The following is a 16,944-nucleotide window of genomic DNA, read 5'->3' on the forward strand; positions in this document are numbered from 1 at the left end:
GGCATTCTTTCCGGCTTTCCGCAACAGCTCCACTCGGAAAGTCAACTTCACGCGACCACATGTTTTCTTTAACAGTGTATCATACTGTACAACCGTTTCCTCGACACTGAAAACAAGAAATCAGGAGAGAAACAATACCGCAACACCATGCAATACTTCAACACCGTGCGCGCAACATGTAGAATAGATTTTGTTGGCCGTATCCTCAAACCAAATAAATGTCTGGTGAGGTCCAATCAAAGTAAACATTGAAAGCTGTAGCCGATTTGAGAGTGCTTTAACGAAAATCTTATAATCAACATTAGAGAGCATTATCGGTCTGTAGCCTAGTATATATCGTAGTTTTTTTATACTCAGTTTTTGGTGTTAAGCCAATAGGGCTTTTTGTAAATGACGGCGGCAAAAATCCTGCATCAATACTGGTCTCAAAAATTTGGAGGAGGAAGAGGGATAAAACAGATTTAAATGTCTTGTATAATTCCCCCGATCCAGAGGGGGTGGGGGCTGCAATGTACCTCATCGTCTTCATCAATTTTCATTTGCGGCACGAGCAGATTAGATTTGCTTATTCAAACAAATCAGCACAGAAGGACCTGTTCGGGAACCCGTAGTGCTCGGGACTCATTTCGACTACTGCTGGGGCATCCAGGGACCGGATCTCACCTCTGCCACCAGTTGTTACGGGCCGTGGAGCATGGCCGGTTGTTTTGATGCAAGGTAGCGTTGTTTGGCCGGAGAAGGAACTAGGAAGGATGGAAGCTTGATATTTGGGACAATGAAAACACAAACACGTTTACTGGCACTTAGGGAAACTTATTTACATAGCTTACAAAAGAAAGAACAAACAGACAAGAATTAAGAGTTCATAGCATCGAGCGACGAGATGAGCCTGCTCAGCGCCACTGGATGAGCCTTCTCGCTAAGGCCCAGAGCAATCGTTCGTACTCAGGACGCTCGTTAAATACACTTAGGCTCCGCCTCTTTCACCACACGATTCACAGAAGGTAAGAGTGGCCGCACATAGCTTGTAGAGCCCCGTGGGAATGGGAGAGGAGGATACGGAGGTCCGCTGCTACTTCTTCCGAAGCTGTCAATCGCGGCCCGCTTCCCCCTTGGACTGTACACCGTCGGTCGCGTCTTGCGAGGAACTGCAGACAAAGGGAAGGTCTTCTCCCTCTCTTCCTGTGCGTGGGAAAGATTCCAGCGGCTGCTTCCCCGGGAGGCATATTTTTTTCGCAGGGGTCATCGTGGGTCAACGATCTGTAGAAATTGCCACTTCCACGTTGTCATCCCGGTCGATGAATCCCCGCATTAATCGCTGCCGGTCGATGAATCTTCGCTTTAATCGCTGGCGTGGATCCCGTTCATAACACTATCATTAGCTTTTTAACGTACCCTGCTTCGCACAACTAACAGGCGTCTTTCTACTTCTCTGGTGGAGCAGCACTCTGATGTTCTCTAGCGTTTGATTAACCAGTAAATCACCTCTGTTAAATGCGAAAGAACGGTGCAAGTGGCTTTGCGACTGTCGAGACGAATATTGTGGTAGATGGTGAGTATGCTGCCCAAAGTATGACATCAGTTGAGCAGATCTAGAGCTGAGTAAAAGTATTAAAACTTTTATGCCTCTCTTTGTTTTCAACCCCCGTTTAAAGAAAGAGCTTTTACTCAAACACTTTACAGTTCCTTCCAGCCGGTATCGCTATTGAAGTTTTCAGTGAAAAAACTTGATGAGCCATTCTTCAAAACAGTGGCCAGAATTATATACTGCACTACGAATTATATACTGCACTGGTATGTCTTCTAGAAGAACCCAGTCTAAGAGGTGTCGTATAAAATGAAACATACTTGCATCGCATAATGAAACATAAAGGCCACTGTTCTTCAAGGGCTCACCCCACTTACTTACTTTTTCCGGAACCCTGCGCTGGTACCAGCCCTGAAATAGAACAAAAGAGACGCAGTGGTAAGTACCGAGAGAATTTATTCCGGAAAACTTCAAATGTTTTGTGCAGAGCAAGCTGACTACTCTTGAACAGTTAGAGAGCACTTTACGCATTTTCCTCGATGAGTCTTTTGAGGCCGGCTGGCTTTCCAAAATTGCATATCTTCGCTTTAAAATACGTTTTGTGTCTCTGGTTTTTTGTTATTGAATTTTAATCTTTGTTGGTTAAGTTCTGGAAAATAAAATAAAACAGACAGGGTGAGTAGTTTTGAGAGCTATAACCCTTGTGAAAAAGAGAAATAAGCACTGCTGGAGGGAAAAAAAACAGGTTCGAATTGGTGACGACACACTCCACATCTTTTCATAAGAGCCAGAACAGTTTAAGTGCTCAAGTTATCGTGGAGTTCCCGAGAAAAGAAGCCATCGTTGCATGAACTAGATTGTTCGGAAAGGAAGCGGTAAGTTTCGCTTGAAAAAAATTATGCGTTTTGCTCGTTACACGTAGGTACGAACAAAAGAATGTGATAATAGTTCTCCATGCGCTTGTGTCTTAGTGCCAGTGTATCAATTATTTTATTGAACCTAAGCCATGAAACGACCTCTTCTTAATTGATCCTCCAGCATATATTCACTGTTATAATCTCACTGACTTCGAGCAACCACAGTGCACTTTACGACTCACTAGTTTTTCTTTTTCTGCGCAAAAAATACAAGTAGAATATAATCACATTTTCAGTTCAAACATTTATGCACGTGATCGAACACAATTGAAGAAGTCGAAAGAATAGTACGGACGGTCGAAATGCAAAGAAATTCTCTGAACCATCCCAAGAGGTGTAACGGCACTGATGTTTGGTTAAAAATACGAAATATTTGAGCGCTCTTTAAGGTGGGAAGATATAACATGTGATGACAATCGTTAATTTTTATGGTTCAAGGGAATCTGAGTCCAAAGAGTGCCATGGCAGCAGGTATTTTCGTTTTGCTTAAGGTGGGGTCAAACACTCATTTCCCAAGCATTTCACCCTGAACAAGCTGTGCACCATGCCAGAGGGGGAAGCTTGTGCCCATTTTATCACCTGTGGGTATGCCCGGCTGCACATGAGATCTAAACCCACACCTCCCGCATGCGAGGCAGATGCTCAACCACTAGGCCACCACTGTGGTCATATAACAACATCCCACAGGGCCAATGACGTCCGACGGATGTCCCACGGTTATCCCGTTTTGTATCTTTGGATATCCGTCCAATGTCGCATTTTTTGCCCTAAGTAAACACCCGGACCTCCGTCGGACCATCTGATGCAAGATAACGGAGCATGTGTAGTCCCTCCGACGGATGTCATAACGCGGTCATACGCACATTTCCCGAACCATCGCAAGGTAGCATGCATATCCGGATTATTCAAGGAGTTGCTGCATGCTTTTCGCCGCAGGACCTCGGCAGGCAACTGTTTTCATTAAGAACTAAAATAACTAGGAATAGGTGGAACGAAAAATAATTTATTGCGCGAGAAGGGTGCTTCCGAAGCGACAAACACGACACACAATATACGTATACGGCAAATTACAAAATCACAGCAAGCACAGTCATGGTTACATGTCCACGTATACAAAGGTAAGAAACGCATATGTCTGGAACTCTCGAGCGGTGGCATGCAGAGCAAATGAATGAAAATTTTACGCATCATAAGGACGAAGTGCTTGTGCCTACACGAGGTTGCATTCCTTTCAGGCTGTACTTGAGCGCGAATATTTCGTAAATTTAGTACCTATTCTAAGAATACTCTTTTTTTTCGCCGTAGAGCACTGCTCGTGCATTCCAGAGAAATTTGCTCACCTTTAGCTGCGTTTCGTGCATTCCAGTTGAGTTATGCGCAGTACAAGCTAGGTGCACGGTTGTACGACGACGATGTGACGCAGGGAAACCTTTTTTAACTTCAAAGTTTTCTGTCAACTACCAACATTGTTTTACAACACCAGGGTACATTTTCACACATTTGTCTCCCTTCAGTAACCAATCTCACAAGAAATGTTCCACTGCCAAATTTCAGAGTACAAAGGAGCCTAATAGCAAAGAGCTAATTTCTTTAGCTGTCTGTTCTTTCCTGAAAACAGATGTAACCTACGCATGCAAGAGATACCTATTCGTTGATCTCAAGAGCCAAACCGCCCGAGAAGAGCGCTTGACGACGCAAAAAAATTGGCAAATCAAGCTCGCAAGCACGCAGCCACAAAGAACGCCCTCCATATTTGTTTACTTCAGTGCGGCTCGCGACCGGCTTTTTAAAGTTTTGGCTCTTAAGCCGGCCTTTTCTTTTGCATCAGGAAAAAAAATAAAATGTTTAAGTAGGTTTCAAAATGTTTAAATTTGCAGTTTAACGTTCTAAATCTCTAGAAGCCATTTTTTTCGGTTAAAAGCAATACTGAATTCAAGATTCGAGTCAGTTTAAGTCTAGGAAGAATCTGAAAAATATACACAAACATAGTGGACCAAAACTAAAGTGCTAGAATACTGGAGCACTATACCAAAATCAATCGTTCGCGTTCTGAAAGCCAGCTTTTTGTTCATTGCTCAAATTATCCTTTCAGAACGCATTAGGGATCGAAGTGAGGCGCACGTGTCCACATGCGTGCATCCGGCTTGCGGTTTGGGCGGAAGCTGTGTCTGCGTAGTCCGTCGCACGCTACAGTAAGTCCAGATCAAGCTGCCAAACAATGGCCAAGCGCTGCATCCTCGGCTGGAGTGGGACAGAAACGACGTGTTAGTGGAGGGGCCTGTGATATTCATAATGCAGCACTGCGCCCACTCGTATTCTGAGTGCAACCTCCTCACTGAGAGTTGGACAGCCGGAAACGTAACAACCACGTGATAGATTCAATATACACGCGGAGCTCCGCAGACATTCGTTTGTAGAAGGACTCTGGATCTGAAACGTTGCCCGCTTACGCGAAAAGAACGGTTCTGCTTAACACACAGTGCCACTTTGGACGTGCCGAATACGCAGATAGCGCGACGTCTGTGTTCAGGCAGCTGTGCTAAAGAATGCACTGCAGACACAATGCCATGTGCGGCCCTTACAGCCTGCAATAAGGATAGGTTTTTCGAGCTAATGCGAGCTCCTAATAAGAGTCCTCAGTGGGCAGCTCTCAAGCCCCCTCGCCTCTTAGAACTACCAGACATGAAATATACAGGTTTACTGGCGAATCGGAAAGTGATTTTTCTGTTCTTCGCGCTTTCATAATCTGTCCTAAGTAGGACGCCCCTCGTAAGTCCACAGGACATCCGGACTCGGATATCAGGATGTGACATCCAGATTCAGAGTCCGCCTTTGGATATGCTTCCTTCCTTCGGATGTCGAGATTTGGATTTGGATGTACGGACCTTAATCGGACGTCCGTCGGCCATTGTTGGTCGTCTTGGATGTAGCGATATCTTACTATACTCATGCAGCAAATTGTTTTCAGTGCATCGTCAATCTTCCGGCAAGAAAATTTTAGGCGTGTTATTTAGGCCATTGCTAGGAATACCCGTGCACTGAAAAGGGTAATTAGAAAACATTAATTTTACTGCGATAGAATATTTATTTATAGACTGCCTTTCAACTGTGTCAAAGGATATTAATAATGGAGGTGTATTTTTCATTGAGGAATAGTACTAGTGACATGGATGTCTAAGTCAGAAATATTTCACTTTTGTAGGAAACGCGGCTGGCGGGAATAATGACCGCAGCAATGTGTTTATCGCAAATTACACTGGTGAAAGGGGTTCGAGGGAAGAAGCAGGACTGCTTTATTTTCAGACAGCGAACTCGTTCAACGGGAGTTGGTTATATGCGCCCTTAAGATCCCGAGTGGTGAAAAGACGTCCCCCACAAAGCGACGAAGGAAAATTCCTCAATGTTTGGCAGTGGGTACTATTCAGTTATGCAGGCATCATTTATGGCATTCTTGGAAATCGCAGCAGAAGCGGATGGATCTGTCATCCTTAAAAACTGGCGCGATTGGCGCTGCCCGTTCTGAGTATGCAGTTGGCTCTAATACACCTTTATTCCCTAAACAGTCCAACTTTGCTTCCGATTTATCATGAAGGGTTTAAGGTATTGGCCGTGCTTTGTGGAAATTCGGTTGCGCGCCTTCTGTTCTCGCAGGTCGAATTTCACAGTGTGGGTACTGAGCTGCTTGTGCGATTCAAGTGCGCGACCATTGCTGCAGTTTTTTTCTATAGATATAACCTCACCCCCACCCCCATCCCGAGAGGTGTCCGCGAGCGGAAGGCGGAACGGCCGCATTCCTTGCCCTCCATTTTAAGGAAGGCTCTTTCAAAAACTGCTGTAAATCACCCTGCCTTCTTTTCTTCCCACTTCGACCCCGCGTCCGCATCAGGTCACTCCGAGTGACATGACTCAGCGCCCTTTGTAGCGCATCGAGAAATCTGCTTGAGCCACCGACTTAATCGCTAACAGGTTTCAGCGAGGTACGTGATGTTGATATCCATCGATTGCACGTTTTGGCAAGCGAACACGACCGGAAGAAACAACCGCTTTCGGTTGTCTGTTTGGTGCCTAGTTAGACGACATTCACCTTTGTGTTTTGTCCCACGTTTCATATCGGACATCGTCGGGTGAGAGTCTAAGGTGGCGAGCCCCTTCCGTGACGTTCCCGGAGCGAGCCGCCTCGATGCGCCTCCAGTCCGATATGTGAGTGGGAGACTGCATGCTACGTTCCAGTACAATAATAATAATAATAATAATAATAATAATAATAATAATAATAATAATAATAATAATAATAATAATAATAATAATAATAATAATAATAATAATAATAATAATAATAATAATAATAATAATAATAATAATAATAATATTAATAATAATAATAATAATAATAATAATTTGTTTTTCGGGAAAGGAAATGGCGCAGTACCTGTCTCATATATCGTTGGACACCTGAACCACGCCGTAAGGGAAGGGATAAAGGAGGGAGTGAAAGAAGAAAGGAAGAAGAGGTGCCGTAGTGGAGGGCTCCGGAATAATTTCGACCACCTGGGGATCTTTAAAGTGCACTGACATCGGACAGCACACGGGCGCTTGAGCGTTTTTCCTCCATAAAAACGCAGCCGCCGCGGTCGGGTTCGAACCCGGGGACTCCGGATCAGTAGTCGAGTGCCCTAACCACAGAGCCACCGCGGCGGGGCGTAATTTGAATGTTTCAAAGTGAATTTTTGCGGTTAAATGTTACACGTCTGTATAATATGAGTTTCTCTTTAATACGGGTCTTGTTTTCTCGCGTATGTACTGTGTAATAATGTAGATAAGAAATCCTATTTCGGTTCCTTGCAAAAGAGGTCCTTCTTTGTCTCAATGAGGCGCGAAGGGTCCTGTGCGGAGTCCCCCATTTTTCTGGAAGACCCGGAAGGGACTGTTGCTGTGGCAGTGAAAAGATTTATTTTCCTCCGTACGTGAGCCGGTGCCATCTTTCTTCCCACTGTGCATGGTAGTCGCGATGGCAACTTGTTCCCCGCCAAATGTGTTTTCGGTCGATGTGGTGGCTGAGTGGTTATGGCGCTCGGCTGCTGATCCGAAAGACGCGGGTTCGATCCCGGCCGCGGCGGTCGAATTTCGATGGAGGCGAAATTCTAGAGGCACGTGTGCTGTGCGATGTCTGTGCACGTTAAGGAACGCCAGGTGGTCGAAATTTCCGTAGCCCTTCACTGCGGCGTCTCTCACAGCCTGAGTTGCTTTGGGAGGTTAAACCTGGATAAACCAAAACACCAAATGTGTTTTCAGACTTCGAAGAGGTCTTGTGCGCGGGTAGAAATTTGTCGAGCGGGAGAAAAAATAAAACGTTCATGTAGACCAGTCGCCGCAACAATTGCTGGTGAGCAGTTTCGGAATGAGTGTCTGTTCACTGGGATACGCGAGAAGTCTGTGTTGACACTACTCGAGATCCACCTCTCCCCGGACAGTTGTAGCATCGTCGGGTGTGCGCTTGCTGGGCCGGGATGGAAGGGTGTTTTGTATGTAGATGTTTTTTGTTCAGCTGGTTTATTACAATGTTCAGTGGCTTTGTTGCGTTTGTTTACAGCGTTACATCTCTATCACAAAAGAAAAGATAAAAAATGTAATGAAGTGCTATCATTTAAACAATGACATCGGGAAACCAAGCGCCACTTTTTTTTTAATATCATGACTGAAACAAAGTGCTGCACTTGATTGAAACTACAGAAACGTAGTCCTGTATTTTATCAGCACGATTAAAAACGGCAGTTCTTTTTATAAACGAAAAACAAAGGCAGCACCAAGGACATATGTCTTGCAGGCGCTTGTTGCAGCAGCTTTTGATCAGCGGAATTCTCGTGGCGTTATTCATCCCCATCACTAGTTTTTCATGTTTAATTCAAATATGGGTGGAAATCATTACAATTTGTTGCAGAGCTTACTTTTTTCCTCAGGAGACTCCAACAGGTGGAGGAGGCAGCAAGCGCCTACCTCCGGACAGGAAGCCTCTGGTACACGCCCAGGCCAGTCAATAGTCTTTTATGCTCTCTATATATAGCAGTCAAGTCAAATGTTGAATGTCACTTATGTGGCGGGCTAAAATATTTATGCATGCACTTCTTATCTCCATGGCAACCCAATGAAATCACCGTCTCCTCTTTTTTGTATACAAACAAAACTATTTTTCACCTGTCGTGCGAATGCAAATGAACATAGACCAATAATTTTATCGGCTCCCATGTGTTTGTGTCGTGCACGAGTTATGAACGCTGGAAAGTAAGAATAATCAATACTTTTGTATGGTTTAGCGCGTGCACATGTGCGAGCGTACATGCATCAGAGAACCCCGAATCGATAAAGTTATGCGGCTTTGTGGATGCAAGTATATCTTTGTTTCAAGGTAAGCGCGCGTTTGTGTGTGTTCGATTTGTTTGCGCAGACGGGCACATATGCGTCGGTGCGTGTGTGCAACATTTGCTGGAAGTTCTGGGCAAATAAGCAAATACACATTTCGTTCAAACGCGAGAGTGATGCCACTGCTCATGGTGGCTTCTTGGTGCTGGGTGTCATTTTTGGATGCAAATTGAAGCCTGTCTTCGAGCTGCACACCCAGTTTATTACCTTATAGGCGCAACTTCTGCCTTGAGAACAAAGTATAGAGTTAAGGATGTCTGTATTTATATCCAGAGTGAAATTCTTCACAAGTTGCTACCGATCAGATTCCCTACAAGCACACGCGGAAGGCTCCATTTTGAAGAATTATGATTGCTAAAGTTTCATGTCGGATTGGCGCATGAAATCGAGCAAGTATTGTATTGTTAGAAATAGACGCATATAGAGTTAGTTTCTCTGAACTGAATCAAATGCAGGGGCAGAACTAGATACACAAGAGAAAAAGAACGCTTTGTTTCAAAGTATGCCTCATAATTGCAAAGGCATATAACATATTTTTGTGCATTCTCTAAAAACTTGGACGCGAAACGTAGGGGCGTTAGGCGTCAAGATAATTAAAGTTCCAAAATCAAAGAATTAAAAAAAAAACATTACCTAGGAGCTTCAAACCAAAAAACTGCTTTTCTGTTCACTTTTTTTTTATTCGAAAAGTGTGCCATGAGGCATGAGTTGAAAAAGGAAGGGTGGGGGGAAGGAATGCACGGGATTTAAAGTTAAAAGAAGGAGTGAAGAACCGTCGCGCTGAGGTAGTCGCACAGGTTGCTAATGAAACGGTTGTCCATAGTCCACTTCACGTAGTCACTTTAGCGGTTCCACCGCAGGCCCATCTCCCTGAGGAGCCGTTTTCTGATAGCAGCCGTCGCTGGGCACGTCCATAACAAGAGCCGCACATCACGAATGTCCGGTGCAGCGCTACAGTGAGGGCACCTGTCAGGTGCTGGCAGATCTTTGGCACGCCACCGATGACGGACAGATGGTGTCAGAGCCGCCCTTGCCCGAATCCGGCGCGCGGATACCTCCTCCTGCCGAGTAAGACTACGGGGGAGAGAGTGCGAACACGGAGGAATTAGAGCGCGTGTTCGCTGGCGCAGAACTTTGGAATCGGAAACATGGGACAGGAACGGATTTGGGGAAAAAGGGGAAGGTGGCGGATCGTCTAATGTATGAAGATGAGTCATAGCATCCGCTTGAATGTTATGTGGATCCTGGGCATGGCCGCAAATCCAGTGTATGCACACAGGACATGGATACTTTGCGCAGAGCACATGAATTGACTGTGAAATCTGGAACGTTCGTCGAACAGCCTTAAGCTGCTTAAGGGCGGCGTGGGAGTCGGTGTAAATATGAACTGTATTGAATGTTGGAACGAGAGGAAGGGAAGCAATGGCATTACAAATGGCTTGAAGTTCCAATGCCAGGGGAGTGCACGTATCCGCAGTATACATCGCGCGAGAGTTGAGATGCGGATGAGATGGACTATACACAGCAGTAACTCTCTCTCTGCAGAATGTGATGCATCCGTGTATAATATGCACCCTTCAGGCAGATACGCTGCTGATACCGACGGGGAAACTTCACTTGTTTTGTTCACTTGTGCGCTGTAAGCCTCTGTTAGCATCCGTTGCCTGGAACTGCACGTGCATTGCACTTAAAGCTGCATTAAGAACGCTAAACGGAATGTTCTAATCATGTACTTCAAAAGGCACTTTGGCTGTCGGTTTTCCTACTGATGCACCAGAGCGATCAGGAAGTGCACCGTCGAAGGTTAGAGAAGTAAGAGAGAAGAGTGGGATCTAATCTTGTTTTAGGAAAGTTTGGGCAAGCAGACTGATTGCTCTACCATTCCGAAGTCAAACTCTTCTGACGAACGGAAAAAACGTCTCCACACCAGAATATACCCCGTGTTACCACATTTTGTCGCACTAACCCTGTAACACACGTGCCATTGCTACCTTCCAGATGAGATAACGGCAATGGCGGCTATGTTGTTGACAGTTTCGTGGCCTTTCTTGATGCATACTAGGATTTGTGGGGCCGCGATTGATGCGTTTGGTTATGCACGACAGCATAGGCTGTTGCTCTTCACTGGTACAATAAATAAATGAGAGAAAAAACGCAGTCGTGCCTGGCGTCGTCGGGGCACTGCATAGAAGCTGACAATCGACTTCCCACGAACTTCCACAGTGTCTCAAAACCCGCCACGTCCAGACGCCCAGAACAGATGGCCGTCGTTTCTTTATTCGTGCAAATAACTGCAACACAAACAACCACTCTTTCAAGACTCACCGAGCAAGGCTTAGACGTTCACATGCTGCGGCTGCATTACGATAATAACGCCAGAAGGAGGCGATCGTCCCTCAAAGCAATTCACTCAGGACGTGCAAGAGTAACACGAAACAATTATTCAGCTACGAAATGAACCGGAACCCAATTACGCGACACGTGCTGATTCGAGATTCAAAGTGCTAGCTTCCTTTACAAATTCATCAGGTTTCTCCCCAGGCTGTCTCGCTTTGTTACTAGAATCTCAAAAGGACTAACGCAAGTGGAACTTTCGAATCGCTTGCGCATAGCCGCTCCAAAGTAATTGGATCTCAGACAGAAAAAACAAGGCTAATTAGGGAGCCGAATGCTAAATCGGCTTCATCTCGTAAGAAGGGAATACATTTTCGGATTGTCTGTTCTCATTTTGCAGTGTTAATGAATATAAAACTAGGCCAAGTTGAAATGATGTGTCGGTAGCAGGGATTTCGTTTTCAGTCAAATGGCTCAAGTTCGTGAATGGAATTCCCTGCTTCATTCATCCCGAGCGAAAGGGTGCGTTCAATGTATTCAGTTGCACAAGCTGCTGTTAAAAGAAATATTCTTTGCTCTGTGAAAAAAGTTATCTTCATGAGACTTCTCATGCTGTAAGATACGACTTAAAATGTGTGAAAGTGAAAAAAGGCACAGATATATATAAGCAGTGCTTTATGAACTCTATAACTATAATAAGTTAATTGTTGCTCAAAAAAAGATACTACGCTTGTGTGAGAATTACAAAGGTGATAGACATAACCTGCGAACCGGGCCTCTTTTAATTAAATACAGTATGCTAAAAGCAAACCAGATCTATTACTTCAGACTACTGCAATGGATCTACCGAAATAAACTGCACGTCCCTCCGATAGAACATAGGAGCACATAGCAAATCCGCGATCTTAAAAGGAGAGCGCCAAAGATACGAACCAATTACGGTAGGCAAACGATGACTTTTCAGTCCACTAAACTGTTGAACCGCTCTGAAATGGACGTCAACTTCAACAAATCCTTTGCTACTGTTGCGGGAAAGAATATATTTACAGTTATTTACAAAAACGAATGAACAGCTACGGGCGGCACTCAGAACACAGCCAGAGATGAGTTCTCGTCTTCTTCCTCGTCCACTCGTTCACTCGCTCAATGTCGTCGTCGTCGTCTACCCGCTGCAGGACCCCCGGCTGATGAAACGCCGTCTCGGCGTTAGAGTGGTGGCGTAGGAGCGTCGTGATCAGGTTTGAGGCGGCATAAATGGACGACGTCGGTAGAGGGGCAAGAGGACGATGGCGAGGACGCAAGGGGAGCAATTTCATAGTTCACGTCGGTGACTCGGCGCACCACACGGTAAGGGCCACGGTAGTGAGAAAGGAGCTTCTCGGAGAGACCGACGCTGCGCGACGGCGTCCAGAGAAGGACGAGTGATCCGGGGTGATATTCGACGGCCCGGTGCCGGCGGTCGTAGTCGGACTTCTGGGAAGCTTGAGAGGCACGGAGCCGACTACGGGCCATTTGGCGAGCGAGCGTGGCCTGGGCGATGGCGTCCTGAGCGTAAGCAGTGGTGGGGACTGAAGAAGGCGGCATGAGTGTGTCCAAAGGCAATAGGGGGTGCCTACCAAACAAAAGGTAGAAAGGGGAATAGCCTGTTGTGTCATGCCGTGAAGAGTTGTACGCAAATGTCTCATAAGGCAAGGCTGCGTCCCAATCGCGGTGGTCCGGTGAGACTTACATTGCTAACATATCGGTGAGCGTGCGGTTGAACCGTTCCGTAAGCCCGTTGGTTTGTGGATGGTAAGCTGTCGCGAGCTGGTGCTGCGTGGCACACGAACGAAGAATCTCATCAATAACTCTGGACAGAAAATAACGACCGCGGTCGGTGAGCAGTTGACGAGGGGCGCCATGGTGAAGAATTATGCCTTGGAGAAGAAAATCGGCGACATCGGTACGGTAGCGCAGCTGGTGGGCAAAGCACGCGTGATGGCGTACTGAGTCGTATAATCAGTTGCGACAGCGATCCACTTGTTACCGGAGAGGGACGTGGGAAAGGGGCCAAGACGGTCGAGGCCAACACGGTGAAAAGGTTCTGGAGGTACGTCGATGGTTTGTAGAAGACCGGCAGGCAAAGTGGAGGGCCTTTTCCGGCGTTGACACAGGTCGCAAGCGGCAACGTAACGCTTGACGGAACGATACAGACCAGGCCAAAAGAAGCGGTGCCGCACTCGAGCGTACGTGCGGGACACGCCAAGATGGCCGGCTGTCGGCAGATCGTGCAATTCCTCAAGGACAGAAGAACGTAGATGTTGGGGTATGACGAGGAGCAGGGGAGGACCGTCGGAGCGTAGGTTACGGCGATACAAAATGCCATTCTGGAGCACATAAAGTTGCAGAGAAGTGAATGTAGAACCATCTTGGTTAACTCCGGAATTTCATACACGGCTCAATGACTTGCTTTAACGGTTGAATAACCATATTCTAGATTTTTTCGTGGTGTGTACATGAAAATTGTATTGCAATTGTACATGTATTGCTTTTTACATTCTTCCAAAACCACATTGTTTTGAGTTTCTGTTTTTTTTTTCTTTTTCGTGGTGTATATGGTTCTGACGTTTTATTGCGGTTTCGCATTTGATGCATAATATTGCCTTTGCTTTTTATGCCGACGTGCGAGCGTAACCAGAAGCCTTGTTTTGTACTGCATAATTGGATTGTTTCGGACTGATGTACAGGGTGGCACATTTTTTTTCTGCCTTTTGAAAACTTGTATTTTTTTATCGCAATCGTTGTACTGACCCAAGTGTATCTGCGAGATTTGTTCTTCGATGCAACCGCATGTACAAGGGGCCAAGGCTTCGTCAGGCTCTTAGCCTTTAGCTTTGGCCTCCTCTTAGGCGCTGTCTGAGAAAAATTAAAGAAAAATATAACTCGTGCTAGGCGGAAAATTTTTTTTCACTTCGCATCGGGAATCCTCCAATCAGACTGGTCTGTACTCCGCAAAGAGGGATCGTGTTCTCGGGTGGCATTAACGGGCCTGGTCGTTTTTCTTTGCATGACAATTGAGTCTGCATTTGCTCAACGCACGTTGCTCGCAGCGTGTGAGCTCAAAGGCGCCGACATGGCGTTTGGAAATCAGGTTGTGGACTCAATGTCAGTCTGCTGTGCTGGGTGGTTTGTGGTAACAAAGTATCCCATTCCAACGAACGCTGCCTCTTGCGGTGTCCTGGATACTTTCCGCTCATTGCGCGTTTAGTGGGTCATTAAGTTCAAGTGCGTCAGCAAATAGTTCTTACGTTTCTATCGTGTCCAGTACTGAGACATCCTCCAGACACATGCTATGTAGCGTTTCTTATTATTGAAGTTTAAAACGTGTCGTCCCTAACGGAAGTATGCTCACTAGAAACGACCAAGAGGTATCACTGTCTTCTGGAAAAGTTCTTGGGCATCTTTCCCAAAATCTTCCATGCTACTGACTTTTTATATAAAAACGATCAGCATAATCATCTTTCTGAAACATTCCGTGGCCGTTTTGTCCGTAAATTTTCTATGAACCCAGGTGCTGCGAAGGCTCTTAGAAAGCTATGTCATCTGTGAACAAACATTTCATTCCATGCATGCAAACGCACATTGTGCCAAAAAACAGGTAACCTTCGAATACGTTATCAGTTAAGTTTAAATCGTAGGCTATCTCCTCAGTGCTGAAAGCACTAACAAAAAAAACAGCTGCTTGGGGACATTAAAGCCGGTCAGGGTAGTTCAGTAGCTTGAAATGGCCCTCGGCTACTGACTCTATGCACATGGGTTCGACCACGGCGGCCGTATGTTGATGCGGGTCATATTCAAAGGTGGTCGTGTGCTGTGCGATGACAGCGCACAAAAAAATAATATAAAATAACCCAGAGCCATTAAACTACGATGTCTGTCACATCTAGTTCATCTACCACTTCAAGGAAATAAACGCGAGAATAAAATTTTTGACAGCTGGTACTCCTTGGTGCGTACACATTCATCCAATTCGTTTTTCTATCGGAGAAGAAAGGTTACTTGTAAGTTCTTCAAATTTATCAAAGATAAAATTCTCGCTTTCCTGCGTTGGAAAATAAATAGCTTGCGGTGCAGCATTGCTAGGGACGAAAAAATTCAGGGGAGGGGGCGGGGCACTTTGTGGACCTTAACCACGGTGAGGCGAAAGCCTTTAGCGCGGTGTTGATGCTTGTGTCACTGATGTGTGGTTAAGATGCTGATTATGTACACAACTGTTCCTGAATCTTAAATGCTGGAGACACTACAGGGCGTTTGGAAGGCATCCGTCTGACTCGACGCCTTTCCGCAAACACTCTGCTGCGTCCTTTCACTAGACATATATTAGGTTGAGGCTACATAAAAGTATTGAAAAATAATAAGCCCCTGCCTTTACGCTTTACAGAAATTATTGTGGGACTATAAAAAAGAACGAGCAATAAAGTGTCCCTGTCCAGGACAACTACACATTCGTTGGCAGCAAGTAGCGTAGGCTTTGGCACGCTCGGCTGCGGAACGGAGAAATGATGCTTCGAATCCCTCCGTGTACATGTATTTTTTTTTATCGAGTTGACGTCATTTGATTGACAGCTATAGTGTGACAGATTTCGCGGATGGACGGAGGGACAACGATGAGCCACTAAAAGCTTTCGCCTCAATATTGTGCGAAAACAGTTTTTTGCAGGTGGACACCTCTACCACGTTCCTGAAAGCGCAGCTGAGTTGTACACGGGCCCAGAGAGCTAGCTAATTAATAATAATTGTTTTTTTGGGGGTGGAAGGAAATAGCGCAATATCTGTCTCATATATCGTTGGACACCTGAACCGCGCCGTAAGGGAAGGGATAAAGGAGAGAGTGAAAGAAGAAAGGAAGAGGTGCCGTAGTGGAGGGCTCCGGATTAATTTCTACCACCTGGGGATCTTTAACGTGCACGGACATCGCACAGCACAATGGCACCTTAGCGTTTTGCCTCCATAAAAACGAAGCCGCCGCGGTCGGATTCGAACCCGGGAACTCCGGATTAGTAGCGGAGCGCCCTAACCACCAGTTATGAGCGTCTTCAACCTTTTCATCGGCGGGACCAATTTACCGAATGTACGCAGGCGGCCTATGCTTCAGCGCCGCGTTTCTGGAACAATGTCGCCAACGCCAACGCGTATTGCTCTAGTGCTGTGTTTCCGCCACAGCTTGCCTACGCCGACGCATGCAGTGCACATCTCTTTGTTATTAGCGCCACATAGCTCTTAGCGCGAATATTAGTTTTACATTGCTATTAGTTCATGAAGACAATGCGCAATACAGAGCGCGAGAGACTGTGCCGCAGTTTAACACCAAAAAATATTACCAAACCGTGGCCAAACCCCCACCGTGGGTATATATCATCGTATTTGAGGCAACAACAACAACACCTGGCGCTTTCGGCTGCGGTGTTAGCCTATAATGCGGTCGCGCAGTGGCCAGCGAAGCTAATCTTTTCGCACCGCTGCGGATTCGAATTCCTGCCGCGGATATTTAATTGAATTTTTCTATTTATTTCACTTGGCACAAACCCACGAAGATTGCAAGATGTTGCTACGGGTTTACCCTTCGGAACAGTGGTTTCGTACTAATATTCTTCCCCACGGCCGCCAATTTTATACATATCTTTAATGTTGCAGGGAATCACCATGTATTTCGGCACTCTCTTCTGGAGCAGAAATATGCGCTGGTGTCTGCGTCAGTTTAGATGTCAT

The sequence above is a fragment of the Amblyomma americanum genome, chromosome 9 (genome assembly GCF_052857255.1).
Source record: "Amblyomma americanum isolate KBUSLIRL-KWMA chromosome 9, ASM5285725v1, whole genome shotgun sequence".
In the NCBI taxonomy this organism is placed as follows: domain Eukaryota; kingdom Metazoa; phylum Arthropoda; class Arachnida; order Ixodida; family Ixodidae; genus Amblyomma; species Amblyomma americanum.